At 39.9% G+C, this 26,383-nt stretch overlaps 1 long non-coding RNA gene across 1 annotated transcript; it reads left to right on the forward strand.

Annotated features, from left to right (window-relative positions):
• Window positions 1-1,020: 1,020 nt before the first annotated feature.
• Window positions 1,021-25,083, forward strand: LOC109369768. The gene is made up of 2 exons (XR_004161146.1): window positions 1,021-1,059; window positions 24,504-25,083. It is a non-coding gene; the product is annotated as an uncharacterized LOC109369768 (long non-coding RNA).
• Window positions 25,084-26,383: the final 1,300 nt, after the last annotated feature.

A 26,383-nucleotide genomic window follows, 5' to 3' on the forward strand; every position in this document is an offset into this window, starting at 1 on the left:
TGCTAAATGAATAGAGGAACTGAAAGCCCTTTGTCTACATGGTGAGGAGCAGGAATGCTGTAGCACTGCCAGGCAGCCTGCTCACATCCCAAGATGTAAGTAACAGGATTCAGCCCAATTCTGCTGCCCCCAGAAATAGGAGCAATAGGACTGTGCTGGTTCCTCCGGGAGCAGTGGTGGCCACATGCCCCAGATCTCTGCAGGTTGCTGTGGCCAAGCACAGGGACTCGGGACGCATTGTTGGGCACAGGGTTTTCCATGCACTCATCCAAATGTGTCCCTCTCCAGGAATGGCATAAACAATTTATTCCAGTGAGTTTATTATGCTGATGTGCATTTATCACTTTCAGGTTATATTTCTGATTCAATGCTCTAGATGAGAAATCAAATCTGAAAGACAGCAGTGAATGTGTTATCATTTACTTTAAAGCTGAAGATTAAGTTAAAGTATTAATAACAATAAACTGATGGCTGTAAACACACTTGATAGTCCATTGATCTGTGCCTGCCATTCATTGCTCTCTGGTATTCTTGGTGAACGTTTTATTTATCATGCTGTCATCCTCATATCAAGTATCCATTTCATACTGGATCCGTGTTTGTAAGTCTGGAACCAGCTTTCTTATGAAGAAATTCAATTATTTCACTGTGATCAGTACCCCTAAAAGCTACAGGATAAGTAACCCTACATGCTGTATTTCCTGAAACATTCTGGTTTTGAACCATACTGAGAACTTCCTAAACTTCTGTTGTTATACAAATTGAATGTTAGAGCTGTTTTTTCTTGTTCCTTCTCAGTTAAGCAGCCTCTTCTCTGTCATAGAGTCCCATGGTGTGCAGCTGTCATGTAGGGGAACTGTTGGATCACGGCCTGAACCTCTGATTGACCACCTGAGTGAGCCGCGGGAGAACAGGTGGAGGCAATTCACCTATGTGATCAGAAGGGGTGGAGCCTGGTTCCACCTCTCCTAGACCCCATTTAAGGGCTGACTTCCTCTGAGGAAGGATCTCTCTCTGGAGATCACTTCTTGTGAAGTTTATTGTGAGCCTTCAACACTGGTGAGTACTTTCAATTCTTTCAATTTATTTTTTATTATCTTTTCTAGTGTGATAATGTTACTAAGCCTAACTTTTTTGTATACTTGTTGATCATCTATACTTTATGGCATCTGTATACTTATTGATTTTATGTGTCTCCAAGAACACAGCCTTCTCTTCTCCATGTCTTTGCTCATTCTTCCTTGTGGATTTTCATTGCCTACTTATCTCAGAGCAAAATCATATAATCCTTTGAATTGGAAGGGACCTTTAAAGGTCATCTAGTCCAAGTCCACTGTAATGAACAGGGACACCTACAGCTCCATCAGGTGCTCAGAGTCCAGTATGATATGGGGTGTCTTTGGGAGCAGGGTGTTCCACTTCATGCCTAAATATCCCAAAGGCTTAATGAACACCAATGATCAGTCTTCTAAGGAAGAGCAGACAACTCCTGAACCTACAGGCTTCAATGTTTTTTCCCAAGAGCTCAGACAAACAAGTCAATGCAGTTCACAACTTTTCAGTGGTGGCAGCCCAAACTTTGCTGTCAGTGGCCTTGTGTCAGCACAGGCTTGGAAATCAGTGGAATGATTGCAGGCTTGCATGAGTATAGCTGACAGATTTCATCCTCGATATTCATGATCTTTCCTGTGGCATTAACTAAATGTGTATAATAATTTATGTTGTCATTTAAATTTAAAAGAGACTTTCCGGGCAGCACTATTTTTCCTGTTAAATCTTGCGAAGCACACCTTGAACTACATTTTAATATGAATAGTTAACTAATGCAGATCATTGAAAAACAGACAGTGTATAATGCGAGAAGAACCAACCAAAAAAATCATCTTGGGTTTTACACTAGCTGAAGTTTGTGAATGATTTTCCAGTGCAAAGCATTTTGTGCTAATCCAGTTTTGTGTGAAATGTTCTTAGGATAATCTCCTATCAACTGACCCACTAGTTGTGCGCGATATATGCGGAGAGGATATTAGTTATGGATTACAGACATTTCTCCACAAAGCATTTTGTTAAGTCCTGCCAATTGCAAGACAAGCGCTATTATTCTCTATTGCCCTCTTTGACTAAGCCTGGATTAGCAAATGCCCCTCTTTGATTTCCTGTTGCAAAGTTGTGTTTCGAAGCACACATTGTTGGGCAGTTGTCCCTAATGGTGTGGGGACCGCAATGGCCATGAGGAGCGGAATTCACCCCGTGCACTCAGTTCTAGAAACAAAGGCATCTGTCACAGCCAAGATTTCCTCCTAACATTTGAAGCAGTTGAAAGGCAATTGTATGAGTTGGTGTTAACTGTCCCAGATGGAAAGGGAGCCCTCTGAAATGTTTCCATTTGTCCAAATCCCACGCCACCATGAAATTCTTCTTATCATCTTTTGGCTGCACCCGAAATTCGATCTCAGGCGGAAGTTTTGTCTAACTGTAACTTGCCTGCCTGGTGGCAGCAGGGGCAGCCCAGGGTGTTGGGAGCAGGCACTGGGAGTGTGGGGCTTCTGCTGCTATAGGTGCTGTCTATGCTGGGTGTTTCTTCACCACCTCTGGGCAAGAAAGATGCTGGCAACTACATCTCCTGCATCATGTGCATTTCTTATTTTTCCATTTCAACTCCTCCCTGCTTCCCTCTCCTGCCTTATTGGAGTCATTAATGAGGGTGTAAGCCATCCCCTTAGCAGACAGCCGTACATTTTGGGTTTGATGACCCTGATCCTCCTCATGCTCAGCCTATCTCCTTTCAATTGTTTCATCAGCTGCGTGACTGCCGGCTCGCACCTGACAAGTGACAAGTCTCAGGCTCCTGCTGACTAGATAATCAAAGTCTTGTCAGAGCTGTCAATACCCTGCAGATAGGAGAGGACAAAGAGGAAAGGTTTCTACAGAAACCGCTGCCTTCAAAAAATACTGTCGATTCTTCTTACAGAAGTCACCTGTTTGTTTCAAAACATTATTTATTACTGAAAGTACGGTCTCCACAGAACAAGCATGTAAGCAGAATAACAACCGTGGCTTTTAATGACGTAGCCCTCCAAATCCACTGTCCTTAACATTTTGTTGGGAATTGTTGTGCAGCCCTGACTAAAGGGGAAATATTAATATTCAGTAGTCATTTAACCTTCCCAAAGAATTTAAGGGAATCGCTTTAAGCATGGGCATAATCATTATTTGATAAAAAGCAAATCTTTTTAAAGCAAAGAATGCACAAGTATGTTCTAGCCTAATATTGCAAACCAAGGTTATTTATGACCTCTTTCCATTTTGGAACATTTTCAAATGCAGATTTGATTTAAAATGTTAATTAAAGCACAGGGCCAAGTTTTTTCCTTACTTACAGACCTCTAACTCTGCAATCTACTGAAGTTGATGGATTTCATCTGGATTTCACCAGCACAAGGAAGTGTTACATCTGACACAGAGTTATTTGGGTATTCCAATGTATTTAGAATATGTGTTAATGTTCTGGGATGGACAGATGTTCTAAATGTGATGGATTCAAGAGGGTTTTTTAATACTCTGTATATTAAAAAAGAATTACCTTTGATTTGTAAGATAGCTATGTCTGGAGAATAAAATGACTTTGCTTTTCTCAGCCTGAACTCCTTTAAAATAATATCAGAGATGAAGTTTCGGAAGTCCTGGTGTTTATTTAATATAAGCCATTTTACTGCACTACCAGGAACAAAGTAGTGGGCCTGGCTGCTGCTGAGAGAAAGTCATACGGCATTTCTTGCCTTGAAGTTGTCTTTAAGCCAGTGTTCAGTAGCACTTCTCATGCACTTGCCTCCTGTGCCACTCTGAGATAACTTCTGAAAGAAGCTCTGGGCACTCAACTGGTGCTTCAGGCCTCTGCTTTTGTGTCTATTTTTGTGAGGAGTGGCTTTCTTAGACAGGAGCAGCTCTCTGAGCTGCTTTCTGGTTCTCGTGTGAGTGGTTGGACAGCAGAACATGGCAGGAAGACCTGCAGCCCAGTGGACCTGTTGGCAAGGCTGGGCATGGTTCATTGACTGAGATGGCTGGGTACATGGTGGGCTGCTGGTGCCTGGGAGCATACACTCACAGAAGATCCTCCCAGTGGTGGAGGAGGCCCAGGAGATTGCAAGGCCCTGGGGACTGCTCTCAGCAGTGGCTGCCAGCAGAGCTCAGGGGAAGTTTTCTGATAGAAAGGGTTTTTTTATCAGAAAATGCCGATTCGTCAAAAGCAAAACATTTCATGAAAACATCTGGCTTTCAATGAATCTTCCCAGAGAACCTAGCCTGCTAAGCAGATTTTCATTGTAAATCTGTCTGGTTTCCTGCCAGGTCACCTGCATGGCTTCTTGGCTGCCTGCCAGTGCTTGCAGCTCTAAGGTAGCCACACTAGAATGCCTGCCCTGATCTGAGAGCTTGATTTTTCTGCTTTTACATCTGCGTAGGAATAGACCTGGGCATAGGGACCCTTCCCAGGCAGACCTCTGGCTTCCCCGCAAGCTCTGGGACAGCTTGGGTGAATTTCTATCATCTGAAAAGATTAAGGAAAAGGACAAAAAGTTGAACTGAATATGAATGAGAACTGTTTCGTCAAGGTTGACACTACCTGCAGACCACAAATTCTGAATTTGGCACTTCTCACTTGCCAGTAGATAGGGGGGAAAAAAGAAAAAAAACTAGCAAGACTCGTGGGCCAGAGGTAGGAATCAGCTTTGATGCTTTCAGGTGAAAGGCACTGAGGCACATAACATGAAAACAGTCATGTTTGTGACATGTATGGTCATTCATAGAAAGACTGCAGGTGATATACCTGGACTGAAACACTTGTTTCATTAACTCAATTTGAAGGAAATTGAGCTTATCAGATATGCAAGCTTGTAGCAAGTTAAACCTCAATAAGTACCTTTTAAGTAAACTAATTTTTGCATTTGTTATCATACAATGGATATCTTAAATCCTGATTAAATACATAATTAGATGTATTTAAGTAATAGTACTTATTGAGACAATAGTTTTCTTATTAAGTTACTTTATTTGTTAATCAAATGTCACTTAAAATGTAGAGTGGGTGGAAAAGAGTAATTGTATGATTTACTTGAAAGAAAGCTGTAGACAAAGTAGATGGCAGAGAGTAAACAAGCAGTGGTTTGAATGAAGACTGCTGTTATGTACTTTTCTGGTTTTATCTATTTGCTTCGAGCAGACAGATTGAAGGGAAGTTGAGGACCAAAGGGTGAGCTGGGGCTCACTGATGCCCACTTCCAGACGAATAGTCATCCTTTGTATCCTCTTTGCTCTCTTCTTCAATACCTCTTTTTTTCCTCTTTTCATAATGTATAAAACTGGGTAAAGCTCAATGTCTAGCCCTCAGGTTTCTTTCAGCACTGCTGTGCATGGCTGTGGTGTGTGTTTCCTTCCTTGGTGGTCAATCCTTGTAGCGTCCTTTTCTGTGGCTTGCGCTTAGTTTCTGGAAGTCAGCTTGCAGGTATTTATAGAGCTACATGATTATTGGTTGTACTGATGGTAGAAACTAAGCAGAATGGGATATTATCTGTATATAGCTTCTCTGTATGTCTGTGGGTGTGTTCATTCTGCTTTCTGTGAATGAGATATGTTTGGTTAACATTCATGATACACGTGCAGCCATCCAGCAGCTACATCACTGAGGCTGGAAGCTTGTTAACAAAGTTCCTGTTTTAGCTAAGGTTGATAAGAAGTGCGGTGGTCAGGCCATTAGAGTAATCTTTAGCTTTTAGATGAAAAGGCTGCAGGTGCAATTTTGCAATTACTTACAAAAACACAAAAGACACTTTGGCTGCTGGTGTAGTGTGATTCTAAAGCACAGCATGATTTTGGTCTATAATGGACATAGGAAGTATGATTTACCCAGACTGTCCCTATTATAAAAGGTTGCCTTTATTTTGCAGTTTGGTGCTCAGAATTGTAGTATAACACACCTGTAATCTTCAGTTTCAGCAAAACTAGGGGAATTGATGAAGAGGGGCCGAGAGCTGGCCTCTGGTGCCACACTGAATTCAGGCGCCATGACTCTGAGGCCTGCTCTTGGGCAGACAATGCAAGGGATGCTTACTATGCAGAGGAGTTAAAGAAACAAGTTTTCCAGAATGTTTCAAGTTTTGTGTTTCGTTTTCAGTTTTGACCCCAAGGCAACAATAAAAATCCTATCAGAATGGTTAATGAACGTTTTCACTGTTTGTCACTTTTCTCAATAAAGTAACACTCTGACTTAGCGTGCCCTATCTTTGAGTTCCCTGTTTTTGGTGGTGCTACGGACAGCCCTTCCCTCTCCACGGTGTGGCTGCCATCCCTTGCTTTCTGCAGTTCAGATGCTGCTGGTGTGACAGCGCTGATGTGGGCTCATCTCTGCCAAAACTGGGAGCTGTGCCCTTGCAGGAGCTTTGGTGTCCTCCTGCTTCCCACTGGGACGGTGACAGGAAGAGGTGGGGAGGCCTTGCATTGCTTGGTAATTAACTGATTCTCTGCATCACTTTGGAGCTTAACAGCCCCATCTCCAAACCCAAATTTTCAAATTGCCTTTGCAGCATGCTGAGATCTCTGGCAGCACACGTGGGTCTGACTTTCAGGATTTTGTGAAATGTCTCAGGCTTTCCCCTATTGCTAATCTCTCCTGCATGGAAAAGGCAGGGGGTAATGATGGATGTGAGGATGATATAACACTGAGGCAGAGAGTTATTCAGGGTAAAGAAATGATATGGGTTTCTTTAAGGCATTCTTTATATGGACTGCTTGGTGATTGTGGAGCTCAAACAAAATCAGAAGTATTCATCCCTTTTTGAGAGGAGTATAATGTTATCAGAAGTAGATCTATGGGTCTACTTACTGCTTGCAAAACTGGTAGTTAATGTGTCAAAATCCTTCTTATCAGTTGTACCAAGCTTATACTCAAAAATTGTCTCCTATAACATCCTGTGGAATTCTATATTGAAATCTCCTTTGAGGAAGTACTTGAGCTATTTGCAGAGTACGTGAAGGGCAGGCATTGTACTGTGTCAAAACACCACGATGGAGACACATATACCCAAGCAGACTGCTGAAGCAACTCTTTCTTGTACAAAAGACAAAGTATCTTATAGCTCTGTTCTTATATGTAGAAAATATGCATTTCTGTGAAAATGTCTTAACAGTTGTATAAATGTAAATGATCTTTTAGGGCAGATCTCAAAAGGGAGGCTGTGCCTACCATCAGCTGTGCTGCATGTTGTCTCCTGTCTTGACTATGCTGTGGTCTTCTGTGGTCTTAGAAAAGAAAGTGAGAAGTGAGATGTAATGCAATATCAAGGACTTGTGTGAGGTTTTTAGTACTCAAGGAAAAAAAACTTTTTCCAATTTTTTCAAAAACAGCATGAATAGAGAAAGGAAACCCCCCAAGCAACTGTTTTTGGCATGAAGGAGAATTAGCTTCAGCTTCTCACCCTGCCACATGTAGAACTCCTGTTTCCTGCACTTGCTGGCACGTTTGACAGCAGCCCTTCCATTTCCAACATGTCCCTGAGCACACTGACATGTTTGCATGAAGCATATAAGTAGTGTTAAACTGCATTTTTCACTAGAGAATACTCACTGAAGAATTCACCATCAGTTCTTGACTAATAGTTTTGTTTTCCATCATTTCTTTCCTCATCCTAAAATATTACTTAGACAGGAGTTTGGGTCATGACTCCTTGCAGAATTTGTATTTAATATTTTCTTAAATTATTTTTGGTAATCTATGTAAAGATTATGTATAACACAATTAATTGATATAAGTGGTTTCAATTCTCCTTAATATGACAAATCTCTAGTGTGAAATATTCTTAGTTAATGATCAACATAAAATAGAGTTCATTTTTAATGCAAGTACAAGATCTGAATAAATTTGTAGTTAGAGTAGAGTTATTAAGCTGTTATAATATATATACATGTATGTTCCCTTTTGTTTTTAAAGCTTTAAAGTTAAGCAGGTATGATGACTTGGTTGGGATCTTTCTATCTAAACTCTTTCCGTACTGAAGCACTAGGGAACATTCCCTTAGGATTCCTCCACAGGGCATTGATACTTCTGTATGCTAATACTCTCCTGAAAGACGAGTTCTAGTTTGCAGGGACTTGTGGTTTTGGTTGATCCTAGTTGTTGGGTTTATAGGAACGAACCATTAGCCCGATTTCCTGTTACAAAAATACCTTCTGTCTCTGAGAATCCAGCCTGCCCGCAGAGGAAGGGTCTCTAACAGAGTGCAGTAGGTTTTTTGCATGCCAATCTACCTTGAGCAGAGTATTAAGAACAGAGGGTGCTCAGACTAAGAGTATTAGAAATGGATTAACATAAAACTACATACCATTATCATGGTCTCATTTCTTAGGTTTAATGAGTGACATTCCTTAATATTATATGAAATTTATAGCTGTGAGATAAGCATCACATTTTCCTATGATTGCATTAAAGATGAAGGAAAAAATATTGGGAGATGTGCCAAGTGGAATTGAAGAATGCGTGGGATGGAAGAAGCAACTTGCAGGGAACATCTGTTTCTGCTGGACCTTGTCACTTTTCTGTCAGTTGGAACTCTGAGTTAACCAGACTCCTTTAACTTTAAAAAGTGTTGTGTTTAAGATATAGCACAGTTCAAAATAACCATCCAGTATGCTGCAGTTTGTACGTGTCATGGAACTGCTCTCTAAGTGAGGACAGAACTTGGTGCGAACAAAACTGCTTGTATTTTCCTTCAGTGTGCAGTGTGAGTGAGAGCTGGAGGGATTTAAAGTGGTTTAATCTTCGCTGTTCTTCATATTCCCACTGTTTCACAGGTCAGTGAGCTGCAGCATTTGTGTTGTATTTGAAAACACGTATTTTCAGTCTGTCGGCTAGATACCAAAACTTCTCCAAAAATACAACTGAAAGACTTACTTAAGCTTTCAGAGTTTAGTTGCTTTGCTTGGTTTGTGTAGTCCAAAAAATGTACATCAAAATGAGAGCAAAATGTCAGTCTGTACTTTTGTGCGAACAAACTGTGAACACCCCAAAGAGCCAAACCAGCCCGAGGGGTTGGGCCAGCATTTCCTAACCTCAGTGTGTCCTCTGCTTGCTTTCTGATGGAAATGTAGGATGTGCTGTGGAGGAAGGAGAGCTTCTGTCATCTCTTGAAAGCATCAACACTATGCTTTGTTGTTTTCCCCAAGACTCTTCCTAAAAAAAGTACTTTCTTTTATTGTGGTACACTTTTGATTCTTTAATTTCCCAACAGTTTTTGAAAGGAAAGCAAATATTTCCTTGAAACATATATATTTTTTTTTAATGGAACAGATTTGAATTTATCTAAAAACATTTTGATGGCAAATGTTAGACTTGTTATCATGAAATGCTTTTAATACGAAAGAGATCACAGCAGTTACATTTTTTTAGGGCATAAATTTAACTGTAAATGTAATAAAGAATTAAATAGTAGCCTACATCACTCTTAATATTTCTTTTCTGAATTATCTGTTTGTTATTGTTGTCTTTAAGAGTACAGCAAAAATATACTGCATTGCTTATTAAAAGCTTTAGATAAAATCAGTCTCTTAAAAATAATTTTAGAAGGTACAGAGTCTTCATGCTGTAGTTGCAGTGATGACAATTAATGCAGTGACGTTGCTTTTTCTCACAAGCTATGAGGCATCATTACTTCAGTACAGGACCTCTGAGGAGGGCCACTGCTCTTCCTGTAGTGATGCTGCTTTAAAAAAAAAAGGGCATTATTTGCCTCTTGGACTTTATACGGACCAAATGGCCCAGTGTGGTGCTGTGGGAAGACAGTATTGCTGGGAATGGCACACTAGCATGCCTATAAGTCATAAATTTGAGGTCATGGTTACTTGTGGTTCACACACACCTCATTGCATTATTTTGGCAAGATGGTTGCAAATCTCAATGTGCTGGCTAAATTCTAGTTTGAGCAGTTGCATTTTGTGCCTGAAATTCCCCTGTAATTTCAGCTCTATGTCTCACATCTTGGTTTGTACTACTGCTCTGTAGAGTTAAGTGGCTGACGTCTTTTACTCTGTGAACTGCAGAGTCTTAGACGTGAGTCTTGGAGGTGGTTGTAGTCCAGGCACTTGTGAAAAGATCTAGAGTGCAACCAGTTGTGCAAGGAAAAGGTGCTAAGAAGTAATGGGAGTAAATGTTGGAGGCTGCTGTCTATAGACTCGGAAGTTTAGTGCAATTGTGCAATACATAATGCATATGGCTCTACATAATGCATATGGCTCTCATCACAGATTATCTCATCCCTCCTGCAAAGTAGCAACAGTGGCATACATCGTGCTGTAAATATAATTGTCTAGCACCTACCTGTTTTTTATTTTTTTAAAAGAGGCCAAGATCAAAAGCTTTAGTACAATCAATCAGGCTTTAATCAAATGAAGCACTTGTGCCTGTGCCTTACCTTAAACACATAAGGATTATTGCTGATTTCAAGGAGATAACCACATGCTAAAACAGGGCCTCATCTGAAAACCTTGTATGTCCGGGTCTGTCTGTAAGACGCACTATGTTTCACCCTTCTATTTGGTTAAAGGTGAGGTGAAAGTGCTGTCTAATCAAAAATAAGTAAATGAATATATTAAAGCAAGCAAGTCTTAACTAGCCTAGTTTTATTCTAAAACTAGTCTTTTATTAATTACGTAGATTATATTTAAGCAAGAGAGCAGGTGTTATTTAAACCAACAGAAACAGTGGGTTTTTCAATAGAGATCATACTGAGGTGATTAAATAGGCCATTAAATTCAGGGGAAAATCAAAAGATTTGATTATTTTTTTTTTACCCCAACATTGCACATCCACAGCAATGATTAGTTTACAAATTAATTTTCTTGAATTTTTTCACAGCTGAAACTTAGTACATATATCGAGCATAGAGTGTGTGCATAATGTTCTATGATCAAAGTCATCACTGCATGTAAGATAGCTTCAGTGCACTCTTCTCTGGCAAAGCCCTGTTTCCACTTCTAAATTTAACGTACAATCAGGCATTATGACTCCTGGGTCCTAAAAGCAGAAAGAGTGGGCATGGGAGAAGTCACAGGGTTAACGTGCGAACGTAGAGGTTTGGTCTACCTTTAATTGAAGTGGGTGTCCACAGCAAGTGGCTTCTCCCATTAGAAATGATTTTCTGCCAGAAATCTATATTCTGTCATACCCAATTATGCACCCTACTAATCAACAGAGAACTCGGTAGCACCCCGACATGGAAAAGTCTGCATCTGTTCTAAATCCTGCCCTTCTAAGCAGGATTATTGCCAAGCACTGTGAAGATTGCTTAGCTGGGTACAAAAGATGCTGTACCCAAGCCAAAAAGAAGTAATTCTGATTTTGTTTGAATGAGATTATTTTATTGGCTGGAAGGAAGTAATTGAATTATGTACTGTAAAACTAAGTCCTGAATTTTTGAGGAAAAAATCAAGTATTATCTTGTGGAATCTTTTGAAACAGCAGAAGAGTACAAGGATCTTCATCAGATCAAAAAGCTCTTAACTGCTTCCTTGCTCCTCCGAAAGCAATTACTACTATGTGTATTTTAGAAAATAGCAGTAATGTTCCATCAGTTCATTTGTTGAATGTCACACTTGAAATGCTTAAGAATATGTTTATTGTTAAGCATATGAGCATTACAGCCATTTTCAATGAGACTACTTCCAGGGTTTTTGAAGAAAGAGGGGCTCATTCCTAGCTGTCATCTGGTCCTCATGCCAGTCACGTACGTTGTTGTTTTGCTGGTGTTGGTCCAACAGATTTCATTTTTATAGCCTCCTCCCCCTCCCCCCCAAAGCTCTTGGAAGGACTTGCTGTGCTATTGAACTGGAGAAGTTGCTGAGGAAGCCCAGAAGATGTGCAGTTGCTGCCTGGGTTGATGAGCGATTAAGTAGACCAGTGCTCTTCTACTCAAAAATGAGATGGCTGTCAGATGATATGGCACAGGAGATGTGCAACGTAGAGAGGAGAGGTGGGAGGCCCTGTTCAAGAGCTAGGAGACATTGCACGAACCTACTGGCCTGGAAGTTTAAAATTTAATGTGGAGGTGTTTTTCTACATGTTACAGAACCAACCTCAGTGTGTAGAATGCTATGAAGACGATAGGTGTAAATCGAGCAAGTGGACTATTTGTGTCTGAAATTCTTGAATTCTAAGTATGATTGGATGTGCAAATGCAGGTATGGCCTTTAGCTTGAGTAGTCAGAAAGTCGTGGCTTGACAAGATGAAGAGACAGTGGAGAAATGGAAGAAAATATCAGCATATATCAGCCAGCTTGTGGCACCTCTGAAGGTGCTCGAATGCCTTCTCCTTTGCAGTGATGTTTACAGGCCTGCTTTTCTGAAAGTGGAATGGGAAATTTGAATATTTCTGAAATAAGTTGTGTGTTCCCAGATATTACATAAATGTTGCATCTGTTTAATATACTGTTTGTATTCATGAAGATGTCATATAGGTATTTTAGTGCTCCCCTGTTCACATATGTTGCAGAAGTTGAATAATGTGACTTGTTATAGTTTTGGTTAAGTGTTAGGACTACTTATGGAGCTTATAATTCCACTGTGGATTTGTGCTGTGATCAGCACATAAGTGGCTCTCTAGGCTAACTGCTGCTGGGTAGGGCACAATGAGACTTCAGGCTAAGGCTGTTCAAGACCCTGTTTGCTTTTTCTTTTTCCCTTCTTGAAAGGATTCAATGCTGTTGAGAGATTTCTAGTTTGATGTACCCTTTGTGATTACAATAATTTGCAAAAAAAAAATCTCATTATTTAAAATTAAAAAAAAAAAAAGAAAATGTATATCCCTGCTAGTGACAAGTCCTTTCAATCTGCATTTAAATAAGGGTATTGGCTATGTAAAACAAGGCTGCCCAAGGCAGGACATAAATAGTGTCTGCTAGGTATTGTTTGATGTGGGCTTCCACGCAAGGTATTGAAGATACACATACGTAAATCCTGATCCTGCAATTCTTTCCTGTGCAGTATCAGTCTGTTTAGTGTATTTAGAAAGCAGCTAAATATGTTTTTATGGAAAAAATTAAATAGCACAGACATTAATACCACTTCTACTGCACATTATTAACTGAAAACTAAGTATCGGTATTTATCCTACATATTTTTCTTTAAATAAAAAACAGCCCCGCACAGGTGCCTAGTATGACTGAGAATATAATACCCTAAAGTTTAAGACTAGTTTGTAAACAGAGTCCCTAGTGTCTGCTATTGATCTTTTGCTATTTTAATGCATTTTTACTGACCGACATGTCCTGTGGTAAAGAATATTGCCTAAATTAGTTATCTGATTGGTTCTTTTGATTAATGACGGGACTGTGCTTCATTACACATGACAACATGATCAGAATAATCACTGCAGCCATAGAAGCTTGGACTGGCATTTTTTATTCCTTCATTTTTAAAGTTCATTTATAAAATTATTTAATGTATACGTCCTAAGTTGTAATTTATTTACATGACACTTTTTTCGATGGGAACTGTTGTAGTGTGTCACAAATGGCTAAGAAAACAAGGTAAACTAGATGTACAAATCAATGTCTTCTGGCTCAAGGGGAAAAAAAACCATAATCAAGATTCAAGAGCTGACCTTGTCCAAAGTCCAACTTGTCACACAACAAACAGTGAGGTGCCCAACAAATCACTAGGATCAGCAGGATGGATTCAGAGGAATTTTTAAATGTTATTCCTTGCTGAAGTTCTCAATAAAACTTTGAGAATCGCAAGTGTTGGAATGAAAATAGAGCAAGACCCAAGCACTCTTGGGTTTCCATGGTCCAGCTTAGGGCAGGCACTTCAGAAGGCCAGCTAGGACTTCTTTGTGCGAGCGCTGTCTCCATCGGCTGCTTCTCTGTATTTTTGGTGGCTCTTGACTGCTACCCTGCAAAGCCATATGATTTTGCAAACAGGTTCCCAGAATGGAAGAGTTTTTTGGTGAAACTCCATCGCTGGTGTGAGAAATTACTGTCTCCTTCTAACTGCTAATACTTCTGCAAAACTGAACCACCTTTGTCTTTGCATGGAGGATCAAGACCAGATGTGTTGCTTAGCATTATCCTGTCCCTGTGCTATCTGCTATGGTTTATAGCACCTTTACATGCTTTGAGGTTCTTGATTGCTTTTTAGTAGGTCATTCTGGGATTGATCTGTTTGAATTTATAAGGACATGCATGCCACCTTATGTCATATTGATGAATGATTCAAAATTTTAAATGGCAATTCAACATTTAATGTTTTGAAAAATGTTGAAATGGTGTCATGCACAGAATAAATGGCAGCTTTCATTTTCTTTCTTCAAAATTCCCTGCCAGCCTGTTTACATGATGTTGACAGACATTTTAACGTTTGCCAGAGAAATAATGTGAAGGGTTGGATACCTGCCATAAAATGGTTTTCTCTCTATGGCAAGTGTGGAAACAAATGTGTGTATGCACAGTATATACACACATATATTTTAAGCATATTTTCAAACAAAAATTTGTTTGTTTGCTGTTAAAACTACAGAAATGCAGGATTAACTCCAAGAGGGGTAGAAACAGAGCTCGTAGGAGCCAGAGCCTCACTGACTCAGAGCGAGTCCAGCTCACAGTGCACAATGTCACACATTCATTGCACAACTCAGGAGCCATCTTGCTGATCAACTGCTAAACAACCTTAATTTCAGCCCCAAATCGTGTTACATTCTGATGCAACAACTAGAGTGTTTGCGCACCGAGTACTGCTTGTGCCACATACTGCCATTCTTATTGTACTATTTTTATTATGCTCGGTCTCACTTTAAGACTTCATTGTACCGGCTCCATATAACACATTATCTGAATATAAAAGTAAATGTCTGTACAGATTTAGGGCCCAATCCTTTATGTACATATGCACTTTAAATGGACCTCAGCATTGGTGCGATAGATTTTCCTCCTGGGATTGCAGGAGAAGGCTGATATTTGTTGTGTGTAGTAAATGTGAAGGTTTAATATGCCAATAATTCCATTTCCATGGAATAACTATGGATTTAGGATGTTGTGCTGAGTTAATTTTAGCTTGTGTTTAGACATTCATTTTCTAACTAACAACATTTGTCTAATTATGGTGGCATACCAAGCTTTTGTTTCCTGGGAAGAGATTGCTATTGTATGAAATATGTTTAATCATGGTTAAACACCCTTTGACTTCTCAGGCTTTTTGTAGCTGTGTTAGAGGCTGTTTGATGCTACCGTTGTGTAGGTGAGTGAAGCATTGATAATTCTTTTATGAAAGCAATTCTGAATGAAGGACTGATAAGCTAAGTTTATGATTCTTACATTCCAGGATTGTTTTGTTGCTAGCACATTAGAAATTGTGACTAGTCAATGAAATGTCAGCACTTAAGGGCTTTGTGAATCAGGCCCTGTGTTAAGAGCAGTTGTAAACTACTACATGGGTCACCGAGTTTTAGTATTTGAGGCTTATAAAATATTTAAGGACACTGAAGGTTCCATTCTGTACTTAAAAAGTAAATTTTTAATTAGCAGATATATTAATAGAGAAAATCATTTTTCTTCTGGAATTGATGAACATGTTATACGTAGAGCATGCATCTTTGTTTCCAAATGAGGAATTGATGCATTCTTCTATTCAAAACTTGTTTTCTATCAATACAAGCAGATAATTGGTTACGCTAGTTGAATCTGTGTGTATATGTATGTGTTACTTAAAAGCTTACCAATATATACAGTATTTTGTGCAGGTTTTTGTATTGCATTGCAGCTTTTTATACATTATACAATTAGAGCATGTAAAATTGGTGTTGAATATGCAAGTTATATGTTAATCTGATTAAATGAATAGAGAATTGCCCGATGCAATCAATTGAAATATTCACCCACTTTCTGCTGAACTTGAAGGAAATTATCACCTTGAGGCTGCCAAACCCCTGATACAACCTTGCATTTGCAATAATATTTGCCAATTTAGTATTCAAAAACATATATGTACAGGTTTTTTTAATGAAGTAAGATTCTTCCATCAAGAAGGTGCTTGCAAGAGCTGGAAATGCAACGATCTCCTCTATACAGGAGAGCTAAACATTGACTAAAGGATTTCAGAATGTTCTTGCTCATAACGCATTTTTTTTAATACAAAGATACCTATATTATTTTACCGTTTTATTTGTTTATTTTCCTTAAAAATAAAACTACTTGATTTAAGTGCATGATGCTATTTACTTGTATTTTAAAGCCATGCATAATATTATACAGTAGATTGAAATGCGTACTTATGTCTCCTTCTTTCTTTGGACAGCTATGCTAAAGCAAATAAAATCAAACGCATACATTCCCTTTCAATGGCTTACAAACTGTAAGTGATGGGAGGAAAAAGCCACAGCCATTCCACTGAATTCTATTATTGACAACAGCAGAAGCAAAAAAATTAGAAAACAAATCCCTTTTTAAATAAAATGAAGTAAAAGACCTACAATGCTTGGAGGAAATGCTAATTGAAAATACCTTGCTAATGCTAGCTAGTCACAGGAAGGAAACATTAAGTTATTATTTTTAATAATGTTTACAAGTATATCCAGCCATTTCCAGCCAGTGAAAAATGTTAGCCTTGGTAAAATGTGGCAGTGCTACTTTTCACTGGTGATGCTGCTCATCTTCTCTCTGATAGCAATCATTAATTTTATTTTTTAACCCAGTCTTCAAATGAAGACAGATGAGCAGGAGAGTTTTAAATGCAAGCTGCTTATGTTCAGAAAAATGGCTGCTAGATTACAGATCACTGTGCCTGAGCTGAGTCCGGTGGCTGCAGAGGGGAGAGCAGAGCACACAGGTGGAAGTGAGCGGCCCTGCGGAGCCCAGGGCAGTGCAGGGAGGGAAAGGTGAAAGGAAAGCCCTGCACGGTGATGTGGCAGCCTGATTCATTTCCTAATTGCTATGGAGACACACAGATACTATCACTGTTAATTGCTCTTGATAATTTTAGTGGTACGTCTTAACATTTATTTCTCATTAGCAGTAAGAGGACTGTGAGAGACCAAAAGGCATGATAGGCATTACATCACTGGCAACATCATGCTGCATCATCTTCTATTCTGTAATGTCCTCAGCACTGTCTCTTCAGCCATGCCAATGAGCGTTAAGTAATTTCTGTGCAACTTCCAGTGTCTCACAGCTTTCCCTGTTTCTTGCACAAACACTCTGGGTTTATCCTCTTGGTTTGATTGTCTGCTACACAGCAGCGTTCAGGCTTGCTCCTGAGCACAGAAAGCCTGGGACTTGTTGGCATCCACTCCTTCCTGGGCATGTTTTTAAGTTATTTGGAAAGAAGAGGCTGGTTGGGCAGTGCGTTAGTAGCGCCAAGAGGCAGTAGTAGAGCTGTGGCTGAGTGAAGCGAGGTGCTGGGCACCAGCAGGCCTGTGGAGCTGGGCCTGTGCTGCCCATGCAGAGTCACGCCTGCTGCCCAGCCATCCTCTTCTGCATCGCTGTGCAAGAATTGCGTGCACTGGTCAAAGTGGGTACTATAGATTTCAAGGGGCGGAGAGTAGAAAGAAGATGAATGGCAATTGAAAGAGGACTTTTTAGGGGCATGAAAATATGTGAGAAAGACCACTTAGGGTGGTGCAAACTGATGCTAACAGGAGTCTGGTGATGGGAGGGGAGTGACCAAACTCCTGCAAGTAGGAGTTGAGCTGTCCCTGCGTGATCCAGCACTGCTAATGACAACAGCAGCAGCTGGCATGTGGCAGATGTCCTCTGTACCTCTGAAAGGGGACTTTTTTTTTTTAATAGAAGTCAAGAACTGATAAGGTCTTGGATCTGAGCTTTTCTGTGTGTGGGCTGATCTTCGATGCTTAGCTCCCATCACATCCAGAGCCTGGTGCTTGCTGTCAGTGAGGTAGTCCCTGCAGTTCCTTCCAGATCAGTTCTTATAGGTAGGCTCATAGCTCCAGAGCTGGAGTAAAGGCAGCTCCAAGCATGTCTCTGCTGTACTGCAGGGTTTTTGCCAGCCCAACTGCTCCTGGGGAGTGACCTTGTCTCTGGGAAGCAGGCCTTGTGTTAGAGTTCTGTTTAAGGAGCCGAGAGAGGATTAATTGGTTTGTTCGCTGCTGTTTCTGGAAGTACCTTACATTTTTCAGTAGAAGATGACTCTGGAAATACTTTCCTACAGTGAAACAAATCCCTGCCAAAATAAAATGATGAATCCTGAATATTACTGGCAGCACCCGATGCCAATTTTCAAACAGTTCATTTCTATCTGCACCTCCATTGCAGACATGGGGGAAGCTTAATGCCCAGTTGTCAGTGCTATTCCCCTACTTGTAGCACAGGCACCAGTGCCCTGCGTTCCCCCAGATCTCACTCGGAAGAAGTGGATGGGATGAAGTAGAAACCCACTGCACCATCAGGACTGAAGTTACATCTGCTGTTTGCAACCCTGAGATTGAGGATGGATCCTGTTTTGTTTTTTTTTTTTAAAAAAAAAAAGCTTATAGGAACAATGCAGCTACTTGAGCATTTTCCCCCTACAATCTCATCTAATTGGGGTATCATTTTAAAAAAAAAGTTTATAATGTTAATCAGGATAGCCTCATTCTTATAACAGCATAACATGTCCATCCACACATGGAGAGGGAGTGCAGGCGGCTGCAGACCCAGTAAGGCTTCGTACTTGAGGCAGGGGTGGCTCTGGGCAGAGCTCTGATGCCATGAAGGCTGCTTGCCACCTTGGATTAGCAGCAGCAGAGGGAATTTCTTTGATGTCAGGCTTTGAAAGGCTGCAACACCTAAGAGAGGTGTCTGGCAGCCTGCAGCATCTTTGTGTTTTAGCTACAAAGTAATTTAGTAAATTAAATAACCAATAGATCTGTAGCTCCTGTTCCAGTACGCTTTCCAGCTTACCTGGAAAGGGGTTTCTTAGTGCAAAACCAATTCTTGCTAGTTGAAATCACCTTACAGACTGCAGTTCCTGGTGGTGGCAACTCGCTTTCATTTCTCAGGTGATGAGTGCAGAGGTAGAAAGTCAGAGAGGTTTGAGAGGGTGCTGGGAGCTAGCAAAGGCCTTCAAAGTAAGAGTGATGTGAGAGGGTGCCAGGAGGCAGAAGGTGCCAGCTGCCTGACAAAAGAAATATCATTACTCACTATTAAAGAACACTCCAGATGCTTGATATAGTCATAGATGTTCTGAATTATTATTATTATTTTCTTTTTTTTAGGAAAGCTTCTTGCCTGCTTACGATGTCGTTTTATGAAGTCAGGGCAAAAACCCATGAGCTTTTGTTCAAACAAATAGACCATCAATCTTATGAGTAAGAGCCAATCTTACTGGTTAATGTTGCAGCATAGCGGTTGCCACTTCAAAATACTAAAATTTCCTTCACATTCCCCTATTCCACTGGGACATCATTACTAGCAGGGACAGATTGTGCAGATATTCTCTGTCAGTCCAGGGTGGGACGAGCAGTTGCTCTGGGCACTCTGGTGTTTCTGCAACATAGATCTCTTTGCATCTCTACTCTCTTCCTTTTCTTTATAATGAGCTAACAAGTGACTGTTACTCATGTGGAGAAGCATTTCATACGTATAAAAAAAAAAAAAGAAAAAATTAATCTTTTAACTTTCATTGGCAAAACTTATAGCAAATTGCACTCACACTGTAGGACAATCCCTAGATTTTACAAGGGGAGGACTGGTAGAAACAGAATAGCCAAAAAATGGTGTAACAGGACGACTGCTGAAATTAAACAGGTTGAAAGTTGTCTGGCAGCTCCAAATACAGCAGAGAAGTATAGCCCTGGAGTGCCACAAATTTAATCTTTGAACAGGTTTATTGTTTTATCAGGTTTTTGTTTAAGAAGGGTTTCATTATATATAACATTGAGATAAATTTTTACATAGCAGATTTATTCAACAGGTTTATTCTTTTAACAACCCTCATTGTATTTCAGCAGTTGGTATGTGAGGTCTTATACATCAACCAAGTTTATTACTTTATCAAGTATGAATTTTAAGGAGTTTTCCTAATAAGAGAAGATGTGTGGGGATTTATAGGTGGTACATCGTTCTATTTGGCATTTGAGCCTTTTTACCTAATGTAAGCTACATCCTAACTACATGACGATGCTGCTAGCAATGGTGATAATTGTGCTGTAACTCATAGTATTTTCCCACAACTGTAATAGATCTCACTTTGCTGTCCCAGTGTTTTTAAAACCCTTAAAAGTCTAAGTACAACTACCCCGACTATGTTGTCTCTGTAAATTAGAAGAACAAAGTGAGGTAAAAAGCAGTATTGACATTAGTAAGTAAATGGACTGTGCTAAGTCGTTTTGATAAAAATTCACTCCTTCTGGATGAGAGGAATCAAAAAGTCACCTAGATGGGATGGAGAATGTCCTTTGGCACCTGTGCTAAGGGCCTATCAGTGTCACTGCACATATTTCATCTAAGTTTTCTTCCAAGGATATCCATTTCTTAATATTTAATCCAGAAATCAGTTTTGGGAATTAAATCTTTCTGAGGAAAAAGCATGAAAATTCAGTCAACTGTCTCTCGTTTGAGTCTCTTGCTGAAGAATGCAATTAAAGAATATTTTGATTATTATTTATTGCATTTTTAGGATTTCTTTCTTCTTTCTCCTTCTGGTTGGAAGAAGAAAAGTGACATTAAAAAGAAAAAAGCAACTTTTGAGATGTAAAGTTAGTCTTTACAAATATTATGATTTCTACTTTTACAGCATCTGTTTCAAATCAAGCTGAATTTCACTGATTAGTTCTAATGAAAAAAAGAAAGATCTATCACAAACTTCTTCAAGTTGTGAAGTAGCAATTAAATTGTAGAGCTGATTTGGTATTTGCTGATGAAAAGTTTTTCATCAGAAAATGCTGATTAATCAAAACAGGCCAGTTTATAGATAAAGGTGCATTTATTTGTCTCTGAAATACTGGGGGGAAACTTTTGAAATCTGCTCAGGTGGTGACCTGTAAGACCTGTAAGTTCAGATGAAAAACCTAAACTAACTAAAACAGAATTGAAATGTTTCAGAGTGAATTGTTCATCTGTTTTATACTGGGTTATTCTTGTCTTTTTTTCCCACTTTTGGTTTGTGAATACATCTGACAATTCAGATTTCCATGATGGCCGAGACATTCCTTGCATCTCAAATCTGTAGAGATAAGAACTTTTCTCCTAGCACTACTAATGCAAAGTATAGAAATGTATCTCATGGCAAAATACAAAACAGCAGTTCTATATTATGAGATATATAATCTGTAATTTCATTCTCTACCTATGACAGTCCCCTTTTTTCCTGATGTCTTTACTCACATGAGTGGTCCTTACCCAAAGAAAGGTAAAATCCATTCATGGTTAAGGGATATGTGTTATAAGGAGTGCAAACTTGAAGCCACTGTTGGCATATTCACTGTACAAGATACTGGCCTGTTGCTCTCTCCCATCAAAACTTTTCTGACCGGTGGAATGATGCTGTCTTGAACGTGAATTTTTTTTGTATATGCCTACTTGGAAGGGGAACATCAGGCACTTCAGAAATTATTATTTTAAACGTCACTTAATAGAATATGAGAAATGCATTAAGAAGGTACATTTTTGTTTACTAATAACAAGTTTTCTCATTTGTTTTATTATAGAAGCTTTCATACTTATTAAAGACTTCTTTCATGGACAGCTCCTTGTCATTCAGTGATAACTTTGACATATAGTCAGTCTGGTTGACAGATATGTTGAGTTTTCACAACAGATAAATATTAATAAATATTTTAAAAATAAAATTCTTAGAGTGATTTCTAAAAGTATTTGTATGGCTTAGATAAAATCTTCAGTTCCTCACAACATAACTGTTATATCCAGCAGTTCTCAAATGATGAAATATTCTAGCTTAAGACTATGTTTAAAAAAAAAAAAAGGCACTTCAGATGAAACATCAGGCCTGATAAACTCAGTGACAGTACTGTCATTGCCTTTAGTGTGGCCAGGAGCTATGGCAAAGTTCCTGCTTTGAACATTCTTTAGTAGACAGAATTGACACTTCACCTTGCTCCTGAATACAGCCAGACTGTACTCTCATCTCTTCTCCAGCCCCTTCCAGATGTGTGTCTTAAAGCCAAATGCCTTTTCATTTAGTGGTTTGGGTCCCATTGGGCCAAAGTCACCTTTCATTTATGTTGACTTAATTCCATTAACTTTACTATGGTTATTTCTGATTTCTAACAGATGAGTTGACATAATAATTAAGTCAAATTCCTGTAGAATTTTTAGTACCAGACAGATGTAGGTATTTGTATGTGCTTTTAAAGGTAAGGCTCTCAGAGAGATGGGCTCACCAGGGGTTTGCTATTTGTCATGAATGTTTTTTCCACCCTTCAAGAAGGCATTGCTAAGTTCATGCTAAATAACTGACTGCAGGATTTTTTCCTGAACCTCGTGCTTTTCATTTAACAGATTTGAGAATGCCAAACTCCATTCTCCAGATTACTGAGAACACAACACTCCTGAGTGTCAGTATGGAATTGGTTGTGTCTTTCTTTCTACATTTTTATTTCTGGCTAGTTCTGTGCTCTCTGTTTGCCTGGATCTTAATAACTATTGGTGCCTTTCTTGAAAGCATTGGTATGTCTAACATATGCATGGATCTGTCATGATGTCTCTGGTATACGAGGTGTAATTGTGGTAGCACCCACCGTTACAGCAATGCTGACACCAGTCCAGAACTGTCTCTTCTCCATTGCTGCCTACCCTTCTTTCTCCCACGCTTCTAAATTGCTCTATGGAGACAGCCCATTAAGAATCACAATAAAGCTTGAATGTTTGAATAACCTTTGAAATTATTGACAAATCAGTCCCAATGGGCTGCTGAAGAGCCTAATGTAGAACAAAAGATCGATGACAATGCTGCAAAGATAGAATCCAGACCTCAAAAATGGGGGGTGTCATATGATTTTTATATGATGTCACTGCAGCACAAATATGGCTGGAATTATGTCTGGCTTGAGTGGACTTTCTTCATGTTCCTCTCTGCAGATAAACTTTGTGTGGTGCCTTCCCACAGTGAGGCCTGGGTTTGTCCTAACATCTGGAAGAAGTGGCAAGTGTTGCAGTCAACAAAGATTATAACTCAGTGGGTACATGCTTCAAGTATGTGTTGCATGAACCTGGGAACTCTAAGCACACCTTGACATTTCAGCAAATCCAATGGTTATGCAAGGAATTCACTACAAGCCTTTGAGAGATTCCTGTTGCCTCTATATAGGAACATCTATAGTCACATCTGTTCAGCAACAAATCAGCCCCAAATTATTTTTGTTTCCCATCTGAGGGAGAAATTAATTCTTTCACAAAAGAAATCTGGTGTAATGTCCAAGTCTACAACACCTGAGTCAACACTGTATGCCATAAGAATGGATTTGCCTTGAGTTCAGCCACAGGAACAAGACCCCTGGCCATCAGCAGGGGTAGGTAGAGAAGTGACATTCCCTTTTCTTTATTCTTTCCATTTTTATGGACCTGTTACAGGGTTTGAAGCTGGTGTGCTATGCTGCTTCGTAAAAGATCAGTAGAGCAATGTCTCTTCCTTGAAGCACCCCTATTTATTTAATTTTTTCCAGAGAAATGTACCCACCTATATCTGCTTGGCCCAAAGATTTCTGACGGCTGGTTAGATTAGCAATATCTCCTGAGAGTTAGCTGGATTTAATTCTTATTTAAAGGAAGAAGTGTGTCTCTGTATCAGGTATTGCCCCCTTCATGCTGAGCACACCTTTAGAAAGGTCAGCTCTTGGAAAGATCTGAAAGTCTGCTAGTTTGCTCCTTTTCCCTTGCTATATGGAGGCACCTGACCTTTTGATGATCCTAATTTCTCTTCCTTTCTTCCTCCTTCCCCCCAGATATTATTTATTGGAGTAGAATGGACCTTTTTTCCCCCTCTTTCAAAGAAGTTTCTAAAATAATTGACCAAAGGCATCAATGATGCAAATTAAAATCCAGGCTATGTCAGTATTTCACCAGGAACCATCTCTTTTCAGAAAAACTGTGTAAAACTTTGAGCTACATCAATTGTCACGCTTACTGGGATAAGTTAGCTAATGATAATCCAGCTAATGAAATAGGCTCACTCTTGAGAGCTTGTTACCATACATATCAACCTCTGCAGCTAGTACCTATCACACCACTGGATCTAGGGACCCCAACAACCTGCACAGAACCTCAGCTTTTCTGTAAGAATGGAGACTCATGCATAATTTTTGTATTTGTGGGGTACGTCTCTTTGATGTCAAACAGGATGCACAGGCTCTGAACCTTCCTCAAGTGCTCCTGAGGTTTAAACAAACTTAAAACAGGTCAATGTGCTGAACCCATAGCCTTTGGAGATACTTCCGATGTTATTTTTATAGCACAGCATATTTAAATGCGAGATACGATGGTGTTGGTTTGCACCTTAATTAAAGTGTATTTTGCAGACAAGATGGTGAAGTTTGATTGGGAATTGTGATGGTTAAAGATGGCAAGAAGAAAGAATAAAGCCAGGAGGAAGCGTTAAGGCTGAATAATAGACAACTGGGTGTTGAAATACAGAAGAGGAAGTGGAGTGTGAATATGAGCAACAGAGACAGCAAGAGGACAGCAAAGACCTGGAGAAAACAGAAAAGGCTCAAGTAATTTCAGAATGTTAAAGGGAGCTGCAATGGGCAGGAGGCAAAAGAAGAAACAAAACCTGTGACCCCACTTATACCCCTTAATTATCACTGGCTTTCCAGCTGTGGATTGTACATGTCTCCTGCTCAATTGACTTGCTGTCCCTTTCCCCAAACCACTTTACCTCTGTTTCTATAGGGGAAGCTTTCTAGTTTTATCAGTTGTATTTCTTTTAATTGAAAAGTGACATGGTTTTGGCAAACTCGTTTTCTGTCAGCGAGAAGCTGGTTAGTTCTTTGGTTGGTTCCACTTCCCTGGGAATTAGCACTAATTGATTTCTTGTTCAAAATCACTGCACTCGAGGGGCCTGTCTTTCTTGCTAAAACAAGTCTAAACCAAACTACATTTGGAGGTGGTATCCTTGCATAGGCTGTTTGATTCGTATGCTTTATCTTGAATGTTTTTGCCCTTTTTTACAGTTCTTATGGCACTCTTTGCTTGACAGTTCTCTTCCCAAAGGGCCATTCTCTCCCACTCATCTTAGCACAGGATTTGTTGCATCCTTCTACGGAGTTGGGCTCAGCTGGGATTAATAAAAAGGCCTTTTTATGCCATTCGGCCAAATCAGCCATAGCAAGCTTGTGAGAAGCACATTATGGACAAAATCGTATTCCCAGGATTTTGTTTTGGACCTCGCGAGAATGCCTTTTTGCTCAGGTCTGAAAGAATGATGTGACGCAGAACAATGAGGTTCTTCTGGAGATTAATCATGTGGCTGGTGACAAGGAGGTGGAGAATTATCTCAAATGCTACTAAAAAAAAAAGCACATGATGTACGCAAAGTTATTCAGAGACAATATTAGCTAGACTCATTATTAAAAACCTTCTAGAATTCAAAGTGTGACAGCAGACAAAATCCTAGCTGGAGAGAAGGGGAAGGAAATGAAACACTCTTTGCTCGAAAATACCTACATGAAAATGTTGCAGAGAGCACCAGGTCTGGTTTACAGAAACATAAAAACAGCAGCCAGGAGATCTGATGGAGGTGGCACTGATCAGACCACTCAGCAGAGCGCAGCCAAGAAGCCCTTGGCGGGGTCAGTGGGGTGGATTGTTTGGGGAGTTGTGTCTCCTGGGTGCTGTGCGCCAAGGCTTAAGGAGCTGGTAGAAAAGCGAAGGCGCAGGGCAATGCATTCTATGGGGCTGGCTGTGGGGTTTGGCTGTGCGAGGTGATGGGGAGCATGAGTCTGCCTCCGTATGATTAGTGCTCCTTGTAACCAGGGGCACTTTGGATGTACCTCGCTCTGTTTATGTTTTTGGTTCTTATAATGAAAATGAGATCCCTCGTGTAGCCCTCTGCCATTTTGCATGTCAAAGCGAAAGTATATATGCTCGGTGTGGGTATTAGTGTCTCAGCTTAATGACAGAAGCTTCGGACAAATAAATCCATGTGCCATGGAGGATTTTCCTAATGAAACTGAAGTACAATACTGTTTACATAATGTCCTTTAGACTTTATTCAAAACAGCAAATGCTGGACGTTGCCATTATCCACCAACACCAGCTGATACAGGCAGGGATGAGAATGAAATGCAAAGTGGCAGCTCTTTTTAACTTTTCCCCAAGTATCTGTGCAGTGGCTCTGAGCACACCCTCTGAACTTTTCCCCTCATGGGTGTTTTTTTTTGTGTGTGTGTGTGTTGCT

This window comes from Meleagris gallopavo, chromosome 13 (genome assembly GCF_000146605.3).
Source record: "Meleagris gallopavo isolate NT-WF06-2002-E0010 breed Aviagen turkey brand Nicholas breeding stock chromosome 13, Turkey_5.1, whole genome shotgun sequence".
Lineage (NCBI taxonomy): Eukaryota > Metazoa > Chordata > Aves > Galliformes > Phasianidae > Meleagris > Meleagris gallopavo.